This window comes from Triturus cristatus, chromosome 2_1 (genome assembly GCF_964204655.1).
Source record: "Triturus cristatus chromosome 2_1, aTriCri1.1, whole genome shotgun sequence".
NCBI classification, from domain to species: domain Eukaryota; kingdom Metazoa; phylum Chordata; class Amphibia; order Caudata; family Salamandridae; genus Triturus; species Triturus cristatus.
This window is the reverse complement of record NC_140581.1, coordinates 1,005,250,696-1,005,268,703: the sequence shown is the minus strand read 5'-3', so window position 1 is coordinate 1,005,268,703 and position 18,008 is coordinate 1,005,250,696. Positions and strand designations below refer to the sequence as shown.

At 43.0% G+C, this 18,008-nt stretch overlaps 1 protein-coding gene across 1 annotated transcript in view; it reads right to left on the bottom strand.

Moving 5' to 3' along the window:
- BNC2 (basonuclin zinc finger protein 2) overlaps positions 1–18,008 on the bottom strand; it is a 1,107,147-nt gene that overhangs the window by 982,392 nt on the left and 106,747 nt on the right. Inside the window, exon 2 of the mRNA XM_085634816.1 lies at positions 7,714–7,816. The gene's annotated coding sequence lies outside the window, so the exon portion shown is untranslated. The remainder of the gene's footprint in view (positions 1–7,713; positions 7,817–18,008) is intronic.

Sequence of the window (18,008 nt, the reverse complement as noted above, 5' to 3'; positions counted from 1 at the left end):
GGATGCATTTGAGTATGTGGTGGCAGGGCCCTGGTTTATCATGGCAGCACCCCAGGTAAAACATATATGGTAACTAGAGTTAATACACATCTGATTAAGTATTTCTTTTTCAAACCTTATAAGTGACCTTGCACTCATGATAGTCTTGTTTTATTTCCTTGATTACTCTTGTTTTATCTTCAGTGTCAATGTTAATGTGGCACCACTGCCAGTGAGGTAACTGGTGAATGGAAGGTGGGGGGATGTCACTTCCTGTGAGATGAGAGATCATGCACTGTTACTTCTGCTTCCCCCAGTGTTTTGGTGAATCGGTGTCCATGTTTTGTTAGGAAGACAGAGGGCCTGATTACTAGGGAGGACCTGGCTTGGCAGTTCAGACTGGACTGTTCCCACAAGGAACAGGGTCAAGACAGCTTTTGCATACTAGTTTTGGCGGTGCGGGAGCGAGCGGCATGCCATGCTCCCACACTATCAAAACTCACCACCACCCGCCTGATTATAAGTATTCTTTGTGGGCGGGTGGCGTGGCGGCTCCACGGCAGTGCAGTTTAAAGGCTTCTATTGATCCTTCAAGTGCACCACAGCAGGACCACCATTGAACGCTTCTGCACAGGAGGGAATTCACCATGTCGTGCATTCCTTCCCGGGCACAACATGTGCCCCCCTGCATGCACCCCGTGCACAGGGACAAGAATGGGCCCTGAAGGACCCCCTTTCTCCACTCCACCAGCAGTTTCATGGAAGGAGAACCTCCAGGAGACCACTGGAGATGAGGAAAGTCGTAATATGCTTGACAGTGCCTAAGGGCACCGTCAAGCAAATTGTGGCCCTCAGACCGCTGCACCACCGCCACGGTACAATGGCAGTTTGACTGCCATAGTTGTAATCCTGTGTTCGGACAGCCGGAGCAGCGGTGGCCGGACCGCTTCCGCTGCGCCGCCATGAATTTGGTGGTCCTCGGATTGTCAAACTCATAATCAGCACCAAAGTCATGTTTTGACTGAATGGTGTAGGCCCAATTCACAGAGGGAAAAGAGAAAAATCGTAAATCTGCTCCCATACAGTTACTCCAATACTTGCAGCAGCGTTGTGGTTGGTCTGAGTGCCGTGGTTCAGAGCTAAGACAGGGGCTTGGAGGCTTTGCAAGTTGCCCACCAGGCTGTGTAATGCAGCCTGGTGGGGAAGATGTAAAGTGCTCTTGGGCCGGTCAAACCGTCATGCGCACCTTGGTGTGTGCTTTACACTCCTCGCCTGCCCCCTGCACTGGCCAGCCCAACCCACCCAACCCCAACCCCGATCAGGAAGGAAAACTAAAACAAAAATAACTTTAGTTATTATCATTTTAGTTTACCTTTTTACACTGCTTGCAGAGCAGTGGGGCAACGCTCCTCCGCTTTAGCGGAGGAGCCGCCCCTGAATAGCAGCCATATAGACCTAGAAACCAGGTCCCTGAATGTTTTCTTTGTAGTTTCAGATACAGGAAATGTGCTCATCTCCATTACCTTCGCCTCCCCACATAGGAGCATGCATACAGCCTGACTTTTGTTTACGTTCCCACGGTGGACTTTTCTTTACGTTCCCACGGTGGTGCACTGAAAATGGGCACCGCAATGGGAACGCCAAAAATAGTTCCTGCATGGCATGACCTGTAAAGTCAATGACGTGCAGGAATGTGCATGCATACAGTGGGCACATATCCATGCGCAGGAGGCACAGTGGGCCCTGCAGGGCCCCCTTTGTTTCCTCTCCACCACGGTGTTCATGTAGTGGGAACTTCCATGACACTGCCGCCTGAGAGGAAACTCGTAATATGCTTGCTGGGACCGGTGCGGTGCAGCCAAGCAAATTGCGGCCTCCTGACCGATGCAACACTGCCAGGGTACGGCGGTTGTCTGGCAGCTGCCGCAGGGCAATGGCGCTCCAACCGCCCTAATCATGATAGGGCGGTCAGAAACTGCCACCGCCATGCCCCCATGAGTCTCGAGGTCCGTGGACCGCCAGACTCGTAATCAGCCCCATTGTGTTTATTAGGGCAGCAAAGTCTTTCACAGATCCCTGGTTAATGGCCTATCAATAGTTCTCAACCCTTTCCGCTTTTCCTATGTCCTCTTCACCAGTACCTAATTTTTTTCATGCATAATGGAAATATTTCCTTTCAAGTCCTAGTTGGCACTGAAAAAAGAAGAGTTGTTTCCTCACATGTGAACAATCTATAGGTGGTTCACAAATACCCACAGACATTGGCATTGCACCATTTGGCAGAATTACTATATTCAGAAGTACACCTTAGGAACATAGAATTCTCCAATGCGCTTTTAGTAAATGAGAATGCGGAATTTATATTTGTTAAGTCCTTCACTTCACTTCATTTATAAGGCATATACATGCCAGAACCACTGATTCAAAGAGCACATTATAAATTAATACAATTAAAACATAAGAACAAAATAAGATTAAAAATTAGTACACGTGCAATCAGTCATAAAACCAGGATCAAACTACTTCCCAATTCACAGACTATCATTATAGCCACAAAAGATAGAGCATCTAAGTTGAGCTAATACTATAGACATTCAAATACTTTTTCAATCGACCTTTGAACAGAATGAGAGCTGCCCTGTCTCTGAGCAACTATGAACAATGTAAGTAAAAAAATTGTGAATTGTGCCCACAGTGGTGTAGCAAGGGTGGGCGGTGGTCGGTCCGTCTCGGGCGGCATGAGGTTTAGGGGTGGTGGCCCCCTCCGCTCTTAACTGCTGTCTCAGAGCAGTAATCGCTAGCAACCTCCCCCCACTCTTGAGCGGTCGCGGCAAACTGAGGAATCTCGCGAGCATCATTTCCTGCCCTGCTCTTAATGCGGGCAGCCAAAGGGCTAGCTACGCCACAGTGTGCCCATTGATTAATTTGAGCCGAGCCCACCTGCACTTACTTTTTGGAACCGGCACATATTTTTCCTCATCATACTTTCACCCAGGAGTAAGAAACACACAAGGGGGAACAGGAGGAAGAAAAACACACGGAAACATAGTGATAATTGGAGAAAGCAGGGATAAAAAGGAACCTTAAAGAGCGAGATAAAGAGCGAGGTAGTTCCTAGTGGTAGATTAAAGAGGTTTGAGAGGGAATCAAAACTATACAGCCTTGGTATTGTCCATCCTGGACTTCGATAGCGCCAGTCGTGGGCTTATAAACAAAACTTTGGGCACCAATACTTATCTTACAAACTAGGCACTGATCAGGACGGCGTGAGGGGAATGGCAATCATCGAGGTAGTTTGAGTATGTATAACTATCTCAGAGTGAGAAACTTAAGGTATGTACAACTTGATCCCAGTATTGGGTTAAATGGAAGGGTAAGGGTCTAGGCCTATTTATTTATTATTTTAATTTATAGGGCGCAACAGCTACCCAAAAAAGGGTTTCCCGGCGCCAAGCGGACTAGGTGTAGCTAATAGAAGGCAGTAATAGAAGGAGTTACTGGTTAAATAACCAGGTCTTGAGTGATCTGCGGAAGTGTGTGTAAACAGTCTCTTTGCGTATGGCGAGAGGAAGGGTGTTCCACAGTGATGGACCTAGGTAAGTGAAAGATCGTCCCCCCATCCTGGATAGTTTGAACCTAGGTACTGTGAAATATACGAGAGTGGTAGATCGTAGATGGCGAGTGGAGGCATAGGGACGGACAAGAGAGTTAAGATACTGTGGTGCCGTTCCCATTTTGATCTTGAACATATAGCTCAGGGTTTTAAACTTCATGCGGGTCTCCACCCTGAGCCAATGTAGGTTACGGAGGTAGCCAGATTTCGGGGTGGCTTTGGGAACCTTGCAAAGTAATCTTGCTGCAGTGTTCTGTACTAACTGCAGTCTTCGAGTCACTGCTTTGTTTGAGCCAAGGTAAAGGATGATTCCATAGTCCACCCGAGAGGTGATGAGAGCATGGACCACTGTTTTCTGGGTGTCATCTGGGAGCATCCAGATGATCTTCCTGAGCCATTTCAAGATGGTAAAGCAGATAGCTGTGACCTTTACTGCCTGATGGTGCATGGTTAGAGAGTCATCGATAGTTATCCCCAAATTACGGACATGACTGGAGGGTTTGGGGAGGGTGCCCATCTCAGCAGGCCAATGTAGTGGGCCCCACAGATCTTTATTTTTGCCTAGGATAATTTCAGGTGATTGCGGTTCATCCATTTAGCAAGTTTCCCTAGGCCTGTCTGAAGAAGGGATGTCGAGCCGGGGTCAGTACTGGAGAGGGAAAAGATGATCTGGGAATCGTCTGCATACGTAAAAAGAGTTAGGCCTGCTTGTTCTGCTATGTCTGCTAGAGGCCTGACATATAAATTGAAAAGAAGAGGACTAAGGATGGAGTCGTGGTGCACACCATAGGGTGATGGGTAAATGTTGGAAATGTCTGTGACAGAGAAGATCTGGAAAGTGCGGTCGGTTAAAAAAGAAGTAATCCAGTCCAAGGCTGAGCCACAGATGCCCAAAGACTTCAGTGTGTTGATTAGGACTGAATGGGAGATAGTGTCGAATGCCGCACTAAGGTCTAACAGTATCAGTGCGACTGTGTCCCCAGTGTCGAGATGATGGCGCAACTTCTCTGTGACCCCAAACAGTGTTGTTTCCCTGGAGAATCCGGTTCGAAAGCCGGATTGAGAGGGGTGGAGGATTTTGTGAGTTTCGACAAACTGAGAGAGATGGGAGTGAATGTGTCTCTCAAGAATTTTGGAGAAGGCAGGCAGGAGTGAGATGGGCCTATAATTAGAGAGGACACTAGGGTCGGCAGAGGGCTTTTTCAGGAGAGGGGTTACCATGGCATGTTTCCAATGCCCAGGGACTGTGTATTCGAGCAGGGAAGAATTTAGAGCATTCAGGATGACGGAAAGATGAGAGGTCCAGCTGTTTTAGTGTGGAGATTGGCAGGGGATCCTTCGAGGAACCGGATTTGACCTTTCCAAGGATGGTTATCAAGGAGTCTAGGTCAAGAGGGGGCCAAGAGACTAGCTGTGGAACCATTTGGGGATTGACAGTGAGGTGTGGTAAGGGTAAGGTCTGGGGTAAGATGATGGATTGAGACTGTGGGGTTTTGCTTATATGTGAGTTAGCAATTTCAAAATACACTTTCTCTATTTTTTGCGTGAAAAATTGGGCAAGATCGTCACATTGACGTTTAGTTAAAGGCAGAGGTTTTGCTAGGGTCTCAGAGCCGGCAAGCTCTTCAACTAGGCCAAGAAGTGTTCTTGAACAGTTAGTGGCATCCAAGATGGTTTTGGAGACAAAGCTAGCCCTAGCGGAGTTACAGTTGTTGTGGTATCATTTTAATGCTTTTTTGTAGACAACTTTGGAATCAGGTGTGTAGTCTCTCCTCCATCTCTGTTCCAAGGCTTTACATTTAGATTTCTCAGCCTTTAGAGCTTCGTTAAACCAAGGGGCTGGAGGTTGGTGGTTATTTATTTTTTTATTTTTGAGGGGGAGGCAAGAGTCAAGAGCATCTAAAAGCCTACGCAGTAAAGACTCAAATCCGCTGCAAAGTTGGTACCCAGGTCTGTGAAAGCATTACTCCCCCCAACTGACAGATCACAGCAGAGGCAATGGCTTTCAGACAACCCACCTGGAAGCTGTAACTGCAAACAGTCATGTTATGGTAAGACTTTAATTGCGACAAAACGCCTGCTCAGACAGAATGCCTCAAAAGCTGGCTTTCCGCAGGCGCGGGCAGAGACTGCATAGTTTTATACAAGCCGTGGCATATACTTTGCCTTGTGATGCTATCTCACAGTGCCTTGGAACGACGACAAACTCTTGTGCACTCAAATCCTAGCTCTCTATTCTGCACTGACTGCTTGCCAACAAAATTTGGAATGGATACCCAGATACCTACTCCACCCTCCTCGTGCCTCAACCACAGCCCAATCACCAACTTTGGAAAAGGCGGCCAAAGCATTACCACCGTTCATAGAAACTGAGAAACTCTTAAAAATTGCGTTTGCCAACAAGTGGCAAATTTCAGATTGTCATCCAAAGATGGCTGCTGCGGATCAACACTTCACTTATAGGTCTCACACCAGTTTCACCCGGCACATTTGTATTCTGCGGCATAAACTTTCTCCCTTAAATAGTGCCTCTTCATACTAAGCCAGAAGCCTAGAGAGTGTTACGAAAACAGCCTGGAGCCTGTCTGCACTCAGCACTTTAATGTCTGTTTACAATGCCTTAATGCTGCCGGGTGGAAACAATATTTTTATAACAAGTTCTTAAGACCAAACCAAACGTTAAAGCATATCCTGCGGTAGGTCTGCTTGCCAATTACTCCAAGTAAGAGTGTAAGGCATATAATTTCCCATGACATGGGGACAGGCAATACTGGTTACAATATACACACGTACAACAGACACAACAAAGCCTTCCAGACTGCACGACAGCAGATTTAAACTCACTGAGTTTATGGAAAACGTGGCACTCAAAATATGTCCTGCCATGACCTTTTAAAAAAAAATAACAATTTCTTATTCAGCGATATTAAAACACTGAGTGAAAAAAGTATTCCAGCAGCTCCAATTCGCATATAAATACCTTAAACTTGATTTTATTTAACTTAAAAGCCTTTGATTAAATATGGTATTTGAAAAATGGCACCACTACGACTCAAAGAGATTCGTACCTAATGTCACTGATGAGTACAAGAGGATGAAAAAAGCAAAAGTGGAATGCTATATTCATTCAGTTCTTTAAATATCGTTGCAAAACAAGCACAGATTTGACTTAATGGTATCCCTCCGCAATTTAACACTCCAGTAAACGACCACAACACGCACACAGAACAAGTCTGTAGGCTAACGCTAATATATACAAAGTCAGCTTTAAAAACACCCTGGCACCTCTTTTTTGTATCTCATTGCTGTATTTTCTAAGAATTTCTAATGCAGCAGGAAAGTGGGAACATCATTTTCCAACTCCAATTCACAGTAAAATGCCAAGGATTCCAATTTTCTCGAGTTTAATAAAAGTCAAATCTCCACTGAAATTAATTTGCTTCACTTTAAAACACAGATGCATATACAAAACAACTAAAAATATCTCCTCTTAGCTTTACACTCAACGGTCCACTCGTTGGTAGAACAATGTTCATGGAAAGGAAGCTTAAAATGGAAAAAGAAAACAGTAATTTAGAACGCCGAAACCTTCCCTTACGTTTAAAAACCAGAACATCGCCCGGCTCGTGCATTATGTTTTTAGCTTGTCATCGGATAGATTACTGCACGTTAAAAAGTTGCAAAATTATAACCTTCAAAGAGACAGTGGGACATGCTATTATGATAAAAAAAAAACATTGCTCTAAATGCTGGCATTCTGGCGAGAGAGAAATGAACTTCGAAACCTTTGTAATATCTTCTGACAGGTAACATGAACAGATCAAGACGTCAATGGACATAAAAAGTGCCAGCTATGCGTAGATTTGCTAATACATATTTTGTAATTTTTTTTTTAAACATGGTGTCTATTTTTTTTTTTTTGCAGTCTGTGGAGTAGTATCTTTGTGAGGGGGATGTCTTTGCACCAGTGTGTGTGACAATTTCTTCACTTTTCAATTCACTGGAATGTGGTAAGATTTCTTCCAAACAACCAGTATTCAGTGGCATTATTATTTTTGGTTCAGGATTAGGCAATGTGGAAAATTTTAAAACATGATACAAAAACAGGAGATTTTCCTTACCTTTCCCGCCTCTAAGATCATCTGCGGAATCCTCCACTGTGCAGTTCAGATCTGACCCTCCAACCAAGGTCTCTTCTGTCCAGAACCCTTTTGAAGCTGAAATCTAGAGAAAAAATAAAATTGGAACCAAATCTATCATATTTATTAATACACATCTGACTTTACATTCTAGATATAGGATTACAATTGCTAGGCAAAGCCCCCTATCACCAAAATTGGGCCATAACACATATTGTAAAGGAATACATAGTGTGTTGTAAAGTACTCATGGACGGCAAATTGTTGATGCATTTTGATTACTGAAGAAGTATTATGTTGCGTGCCTGTATATTGCAGAGAGTTAAAAGCTTTTTGGCTTCTGCCTTGCTTTTCAGTTCATGCTTTTTGGCGTGCCACCTAGGTTTGATGCTTATTAAAAAGGATAAACTAGAGAGAAAATCAAAGGCTGCACAGAACTCCATGACGGCCTGTTTTTGCCAAGTTTGACATGATTTTGAACTTCTAATGTATTTTGAAGTTTTATCCAACGTTGCTATCCTCTCTGTCTCTCTAAGGTGGGGGCATTTTACTGGCCTGGTTTTGCTGATTCTATCACAGCTTTAAAGGCTCCCCACTCTGCCCAGTTAACTAGTCGCTGCAGACGTCTGAATGACACTCCAGAAACAGAAGAGAAGTTTTCAATTGTGAGGTCACCAGAACCCACCCACCACCATCCACCAGTAAAAGTGGAAAAGAAAGAGAAAACTTAAAAATGCATTCTATTCAAAGTTCAAAATCAATTGAAAGTTCCTATTAATAAGCCCCCAAGTTACCCCGATCGCAAAACAAGACATGATGCAAAAAGTTGACATAGACATGCTCTGTTGGTCTCAATTCACACTCGTTTTTTCCCAATTCTGTGTGCTTTGCACAAGTATACAGAAAACAGATTTTGCTTGCCCAGTTGCCATGGGGCATTTGAGTGTCCTTTATGCTGACCACGTTCCACTGTCTTTTAAATAGACGGCAACCTAGTGGGGTGATTGCATCTAACATACATGGGGTAACCTCCCAGATCCGCATGTCTCAGTCCTGCTTTCCCCTAGACCGCATCCAAGCGGGAAAGCGACAGGGGGATGTGCCAGTAGGTAGTCTAACAAGACTTCTGGGTACATAGCCTAGGTCATTATGTCAGTTGTGATTATATATAGCCTAGGAATGGTAATACATTTTCTATAAAACGCCTCAATTAAGAAAAATTGCATTTCAGAGGAAAGACGATTAAAGACCCATTCTCGGACATACTCTCCCATCACCTATGTGGGTGGGGAGTGATGAGCTTCCTGAAGGCAATAGGTCTACCTTCCATCAACTATGTGAGTGATGGGGAAAAAAGAAAAGCATCCCACAACATATGAACCTCATGTGTCAAAGGGGAAGATGTGCCTTGAACGTCTCAACCAGCACTACCACCATCAATGCTGCGTGAATCCCAGCCTTGGAAAAGAGGTTTTGTGAGTAGGGCATCTTGTGTCTACTGCAGTAAAACCACCCAGGTACAGTGTGCTTAGGTTATAAAAAAAACTCCATGAGGGATATACAATAAATCTTTGCAATGGTGTTGAGGCTATATTCACATAATTTAACGGGAAGAGGGAAACGGGGACAAGGAAGGGATCAAAAATGGAAGACCTTTACCAAACCATAATGTCCGGTTGTCTTGTCTTACTATTTTAATATTCGGTCATGACAAATTTATCCTCAAAATGAAACGTGTTTTTATATAGCCACTTTTGCAGATTAATGTGGTAGAAAAAAATAGGTTGTCTCTTCCATCTTAACCACCAAAAAGGGAACTTACTGCATGACCATCAAAGACCTTTGTGTTAAGTTTTATCAGGATCATGGGTGTGGATTCAGGTGTTTGGGTCTGTGACATCCCCCCGAACAATTCTCCTTATTTGAGTCTGCTATGTCTGTGTTGGTTTTCTTCGTTCTCATTTTACTGAGACACAGTTTTAACTTGTTGATTTTCTTGGATCATGTCTTAAAGATAGATAATGACTGGCTTACAAATAAAGTAGTGAATCTGCACCCCCACTTTTTTGGAATTCACAAACAGTCTCAGATTTATAGATATGCTACTAGCAATGGCATGTGTCATTTTGGTTGTGTGACAGATTTGAATTTTAACGATTTCCAAAATTTCATATTGTACAAACAGTACATTCCCTAATTGGGAAATGTTACTTTACAGGTGTACTGCTTTATCTCCACAGTGAAAAATGGTTTCTACGTGGAGAAACCCCTTCTACTACACCCCACAAAAGCATGGAGTGTGCGGTTTCCCTTCCCGCTCTGAAAGGAGATTTACTCCTGCACTTTGCTAGAGCAAATTGCTGACAATTTCCAAAGTGAAAAAGGGTCATACAGGGGTTTGAGAATGTCCACAACCTCATAATTTGATGAGCATTCACAAACTCTAAAGGCAGATCTTGGTTATTCCTCCCACTCCTTTCACAGGTGTCAGAACAGGTTTAAAAGGGGGTGGGGATAGCAGGAGATACAGGGCCTAACCATGGGGGTTGAGGCCTTTTACTCTGGATGTCCCGGGGCCCGACTTACTACAGATACAAAGCAACTCGGCCAAGTACCTCTTCAGCACTTGATTCTCAGGCTTCTCAGGGAGGAGGTAGGGGGTGACTAAAGGCTTACAACTCAAAAGACATTCAATAGCAGCAATAAATGATTTTTCAGTCAAAAACTTGGTTTTATGAAAAATTAGTATTTATTTACCAACACAAAGTAAAATACCACATACAGCACCAAACACGATACCGAGTGGCCATCAAGGCATATCATAAACGGAGTTGGAAGTCAAGGGCAGAACACTTCGCTAACAAAATAAAAAACAGCAGTAACCCTACCAAAGCAATTTTTTTTCTCTTGAAGGGCCGTATGAAACCCACACTGGCAGCAGAGCCTATCATTACTTCTAACATCCAATGTGAGAAATTGGCCAAATATTTTATTAGGAAAGTAGAACTTATCTATGCTAACTTTGGCCAGGACTCTAATTTAGAGGTCCCTATCAGTCACCCCGTCACTCCTACACTCTTTTCCCCTGCTGTCATTTGAAGAGCTCCAAACTCTATGTAACAAAGTAAAATCCGGTTCCCCTGATGACCCCCTCAGGCCCGACCGGTTCCTGAAGTTTCATGACTGTCTTTTCCCCACCTGTCTGAATTGATAAATCTTTCACTGACGTCAGCTTCGGTATCTATGTGGAAACATGCCAAAGTTATTCCACTACCGAAAAAACCTGCTTTGGATGCTTCCAAATCAGAACATTTTCATCCCATTTCCCTACTACATTTTCTTGTTAAAATCACTGACTCTCACATTAATACTATTCTAGCAAATTTTTTGGAGTCAAACAATATTTTGGATTCCTCTCAGAATGGCTTCAGACCTCAACCTAGCACGAAATCCACACTGCTGGTGGTTACTGAGCACCTGCGAGGCTCACCAGATGAGGGCAGATCCTTGGCTCTAATTCTGCTTGATTTAAGCACAGCGTTTGATGCCGTATCTCATGAGATTCTGTTGCGACGTCTACAGGAGATTGGTATTGGTGGGGTGGCCGTAACTTGGTTCACTTCCTTTCTAAAAGAAAGATCCTTTCAGGCAGTTTCCTCTCCGTACAACTCCCAGAGTCACGCGCTACACCATGGTGTCCCCTAGGCTCTGCATTGATCCCAACCCTGTTTAACATCTACATTCTACCATTAGCTCAGGAGGCTAAAACCCGGGGGATCACGCTGTTATCCTACACAAATAATACGTAGCTTGTGATCTCTTCCTCCAACAACTCTACACAGAACCTAGCTGATAGGCCAATGACGGTGGGACCGCCACCGAAAGCCCGTAGGTGGTGGTACCACAGCCATCGGATCATGTAATCCGCCCCCATATTACCATGGTGGGCGGATAGTTGGCAGACGGAAAGACCGACCGTCACATATCCAACGGGCTCCTTGAGCCCGCCGGTGCGTCGGAGAGACATCCAATCCCTAAAATGGTGGCGGTGCCTGCCATGCACCGCTGTAGGGATTTTGATGACCCTTTCCGCCGCCTTTTCATGGAGGGGAACCCACCATGAAAAGGCAGGCGGAAAGGGAGTTTGGGGGCCAATAGCGGGCCTCCCTTGCTGTAAGCTGTGGGTGGTGCCTGCCCCGTAGTGCAGGGATATGTAATGTACCCCCTTTTTGCATTGCAGCGTGTGCTGCAGGCAGCAGAACCCGCCACAATGCAAAAGATGGGCATTGCGACTGCTGTGGTGGCGGTCGCATCATAATGCCGACAGCCTATTGGGTGATCACGTTTATGATAGGGTGGGGGGCGGACGAAAGTCTGGCCACCATCCTAATCAGCCCCCCAATTCCAAGACGACATGGTGGTAATTTCGGAGTGGTTGACTGCCAATTTCCTACAGTTAAACTCTAGCAAATCTGAAATTCTTCTCTTAGGGAGAGATATCCACCAATGGGTCAACCCCTGGTGGCACTCCTCTTTAGGCCCACCCCGCAGTCCAAAACGGCAGTAAAAAATCTGGGTGTCTGGGTCGACAGTGCCTTGACCTTTGAAGCTCAGGCAAAAATCGGTGGTAGGCGTCTGCTTCAAACTCCTACGAGGCCTAAAACCCATCCTGGGATTTTGTGGTCTCATACTCACCAGATGATTATCCAGTCCACTATACTTTCTAGACTGGACTATTGCAATGCGCTGTATTTGGGATCGAATAAGACAGTGACCAAAGGACCACAGATAGCCCAACATGCTGCGGCACAGCTTCTATTTGTCCTCCATAAGTTCTGTCCAGTTTCCAGCTTTATCCACAGGCTGCACTGGCTCCCCGTGGATAAGATAGTTTTTTTAAAGGCTCTCTGTATTACTCATAAAATTCCTACCTTTCAGGGGCCCCCTATTCTATCAAACCTGCTCCATCCATATGTCCCCTCGGGGGCCTTGCATTCTGCTAAGCTCTATGTAGCCAGTGTTCCTCATGTTAGAAGAGCGAGAGCAGGAGGGTGCTCTTTTTGTGCCAAAGATCTCGCCCTTTGGAACGCTCCACCTCTGTCCATTAGGAGCATTCAAAAGCACTGGGCCTATCGAAGGGCTGTGAAGACTTGGCTATTCCTTGTCTAACCCTCTGTACATCTTCAGGCCCTCTTCTCTGAAACTAGCACTGGGACTCCCTGTTGCTGGGGCAGTCATGTGCTTTACCAATACCCTACCAGAACATAACATACACAAACAATGCGCCCAGTCCCCTGAAGTCAGGGCTCTAGGCAGGACCCTGACCCCACTTCCGTCTCACTAATGGTAGTGAATATTCCCCTTCACGATAGGTGACGTTCAGGTTAAGCCCCACTAGTAGTCCAAGTCTCAGGAGTCCCACTCTGACTACTCAAAGTCAAAAGTGTTCCAGCGACCAAAGCGTTATGGGGCAGAACAAGTTCTCCTGTGACATTCAAACCTTACGATCAGCCTTACCCTCTCCTGCAAGGGTTGCCTGACTGGAGTCTCTGGAAGCATTACACTGACTGTTCTGCGGACATCTGTAGTGGCTACTGTAGGCGAGTAGCACTCATGGCTTAACCGGGACAGCAGCTGGGCAACCATGGAGCTTCCTCCGGTGAGACGGTAAGTTCCTTCAATCCTTCCCAGAGGTTGGGTGGTTGATTGCTCTAGTTCCAATTCTCAGTTGGAGGCTAGGGCCTGCACAGCGTAGTCTTCTCTCGATGACAGCTGGAACTAGAAACCAGTACTTGTCCTTTTTGGTGGCCAACCTTACTCACCAACCTTACTCTGCACATGGGCAACAACCCGATTGGATAAACAGTAACTTTCTTTTCACTGCACCAACCTCTGGAATGCCAGGTCGCCAACTTCACCCTGCTTACGGGCTACAGTGCGATCGGCTTGCAGTGCTCTTCACGACAGCCTTCCCTGGCATACAGGGTTACCAACTTCACTGCGTGCGTACATGAGCGACCATACCCTACGCCAATGACAGCGATACCAACCATGGCTAATTTCACAACAGTCTCCTCTGGCGTATGGGTCGCCAACTTCAACCTGCACATGGGCGGCGACCAAATTAGTGAAGCAGCCACTATTTAGACAGAATATTGAAAATGTAATATGGACCTAAAGAAATATTGAGTTGAAAATACCGTTATACAGATATATCGTCAGCAAGAACATTGTTGTCAAGAATATCGATTTTCAGGTAAGTAATATCGGTGTTGAAAATATAGAGTGTTAATATCGATTAAAAAGAGATCATTGTTGTTAATATCGATGTTAAAAAAATTGTTAATATCGGTTTTGAATGATTTTTATGAATTTTATTTTAATTGTATATGTTAGAAATTGTTTGTATAAATATTGTTAGTTTTTTTAATATAGTTTGTACATTCTAGTAGTTTTTAAATTTAATGGAATAGTTTTTTGTAATTTTTAGTACCATAGTGTGTTGTTGGGTTTATAGGGGTGGATAGTGGGAAGTAAATGAACTAAAAAGAGCTATTTTTTTAATTAATGTAATTTTTTTAAATTTCTGATTATTTATGTTAATTGTATAATAACTTTTTTTTTATTTAAGTTTTAGGTGCGGGTTATGGGTTTTGTAGGGGCATAGGGAGAAGTAAATTAATTATAGTTATTGATTACTATAATTCATTATTTAATTGATAATTATGTAAATTGGGTAATACATTTTTATTTTATTTTGTGTAGTTTGTAGGGTGTGCAGGAAATGTATTATAATATTTAATTAATGTTATTTTATAATAATCATTTAATTGATAATTATGTAAGTTGTGTACTTAAGATATTGTTTGTGTTAATTATTAGAGGGGACGATTCCGATCTCGGTCAGATGGGCTCCGAATCGGATTCAGGTTTTCTGAATCCAATCCGGAGCCCTTATTTCCGACCGACTTGTTCCCATTTCCAAACGACCAAGTACGATGCCTGAAAACCATTAGAGCTGACCGAATCGGTTCCGGACGGCACTTGGACAGGACAAGCCTTTCCAGAGCGATTCCTATAGCTCCATGGACTTGGTTTCCGAACGAGTGAGTACAATGACTGATTCGGACAGCCTTTCCGATTTGGTTTGCCAGGAACGAAACTGCTGCTGGAACCAGTCTGGAGGGCCTGTAGCAGGCCCGCATTTCCCCTGGGGCTTTGAATCGGGCCCGTGGGGGTACCCCTAGATACCCCTTTTCCAATCATGCACAGTGTGGCAGGCATCATGGGGTGGCCGGAACAGGGTGCACGATTTTCCCCACCCGCCCCTTTCTTCAATGGGAGCCTGTGTTCACGCTCGGAACACAGGCTCCCATTGAAGTCAATAGGAGTATGAACAAATCGGATCAGGATGATTTTCGTACTCATTTAGTCAGATTCCTCCAATCAGAGTCATATGAAAAGCATTCCAAAGCCGAGTCGGTTGGTATGCTTTCCGAACGAGATCAGAATCGGGCCCTAGGTGTGAGTTGTATTGTTAGGGGTGAAGGGTGAGAAGTTAAATAAATATAATTAATTTGTTATTAATTATCATTAATTGTTTACTTCATTATTATGTAAATTATGTAATTAATTGTATTTAAATATATATTAGGTGCGGGTGGTGTTGTCGGTTTTGTAAGGGTAAAGGGAGGGAAGGTGATTACATTTAATTATTTTACAATTAGGTAATTAATATTTTAATTGCTAATTATGTAAAATATGTAAATATAAGTATTAAAATATATATTTTAGGTGTGTACTTTGTAAAGTTATAGGGTAGGAAGTTACTTAGGTAATAAGACGTAAAAATATTGAAATATTGAAATGTTTTAAAAAATAGTGTTTTTTACTATTTATTGTGTTGTGCTTTTTAATTTAAAAAAATATTTATTGGTTGTTATTTTGGGAATATAGTTTGGTATTTTAATTATAATAATATTTGTATTAATGTATAATATGTATTAAAGATTGCAATAAATATGTAATTTGTTTATTTATTAAATACAATTATATATATATATATATATATATATATACACACACTTTTTATGTAAATATATAAACATTTTGTCTTTTAATTTTTTTAGAAGTGAACTACTGTGTGTATAATGTTGTATAGAGTGTAGTGGGAATAGTAAATGTTACCCCTCTGCAATCCAACACTTTCTCTAGTGTTGCACTGACTGGAGTGGGAATAGTAAATCTTACCTTTCCACGATCTAACACTTTCCATACTGTAGCACTGACTGGAGTGGGAATAGTACATTTTACCCCTCCGTAATCCAACACTTTCCCTACTTTTGCACTGATTTGGGTGGGAATAGTAAATTTGTACTCTTGCTGAGTTTAATAATTTTTCTACTGTTTTATGAATTGTAGTGGCTATAGTATATGCATTTGTGGAATTTCATAGTTTAGTTATAATTAAATTTATATTATTATGTTTTGTGTAGTTAAAATTATAATATTTTTAATTAGTAATGTTTTGAATATGTAATATATTTTTTTAATAAATGTAAATGTTATACTGTTTATTTTTAATTTTTAATTAAATTGGTATGTATTAAAAAAATGTAAGTTATTAGGTAAATGTATGTATATATTTTTCGTTATAATATATTTGAAAAATAGTAAACTATCATATAAATTAAAATGATTAGTTTAATAAGATTTTAAAATTAAATGTATGTAATTAAATATATATTAATATATATATGCGTGTTTATTTGTTTAAATAATTATAATAGGTATATATATTTTAATTATTAAAATACATTGAATTTATATTATACTACTGTTACTTTTTAATAAATGTAATATTTATCTTTTATGTATTTATGTATAAATATATATATAAAAAGATTTTTGACAATGATATTAGTGACATCTATATTTTTTTCGATATTTACATTATAAGTATAGGAAACAGCAGCAGCCATCGCCTTACAATTTACTAGAGGGATGCATTTGCTAGTACCACCCACTGGACCTTGCTCCATCCAGCGTTCTCCCCTTTCTCACAGAGCACACTGGTCTTGGCAAGCAAGCAGGCACTGGTACTCCAGGGGTAGGTGGTCTTGGATTTCCCTGGATGACGTTCCTTCACCCAGCTGGGAGGCTAGCAGGCCTTGGCAACAGCCCTAGTTACAGGCAGAAGACTTGCAGAGCTTCTCCTCCTCGCACTGCTGCTTGACACCTGACAATTATGGGGGGCCTCGAGCTCCCCTTCTTGTAGTTAATTCCAGAGACTGAAGGCGATCTGAGCCTTTGAAGTTTTTGCTGGGGGTCTGCTTCCTTTTGAAGTGCCCACTCCTCTCTTTTGCCATTCCTCCAGAAAGCAGTCTGTCACAGCAGGAGTGACTCCAAATCTGATAGCCCCACAACACAGGTCATGGGAGTGACTAGAGGTTCATACCTGGATGTTATCCACAGTGCATCAAAAGTTTACGCCAGGGCCACAGCCATCCTTTTTATAACTCTCTTATCAACCCCATTTTCTTACTGAGATGTGCTCAGGCTCCTTTCCAGAGATCTCTCCCTGAATCAAAGAGCACCCTTTGAAGTGTGATAGCCTGGCTCGCCTTCCTCCAGTGAGTCCCATCCAGCTCGCAGGACTGCAGCAATCCACAAGTCTGTCTGGGGGATTCTTCTACCGCTCCTCCAGCCAGCCCTGGGTCTCCCAAAATGAAACCCAGATTCTTCCATATATTGTGCCATTTACAGGCACACATAGCCACGGCACATCCATGCAACACTTATTTGATGTAGACCCAGGGAGAGGTAAGCACACAGCAGCGGAACTTTACATGAGTAAGTCTGTAGGCCTCACTTTAGTGACGCAGGTAAAAAGGTCTGTTCATTTCTGCTTATCTCCTCTCTGTATGCTGCCACCACCACACACATTCTACTTAACTCCTGGCAAAGGCAGTGTCCTTTCCAAACTATGAGGGTGGTGCTTTGGGTGCCCAACCTGGTCCAACAAGACCACAATCTGTGAGATCAGCCTATGTCATGGTGTACACGCATGATCCATGTTCGCCATGACAATACAAAATCGGCACTAGGGATCAAGACATCATTGGAGCTGGGACACTCAGGGCCTGGGTAAGCATCTGTCACAATGACAGAGACCTTTCCTTCTCAACAACAGGGTTTACTACAGTATAATTGTACAAAGGTGTGATGCACAATTATGCAGTAGTAATTGCTAGGTATCCTTAGGTGGATACTTGACA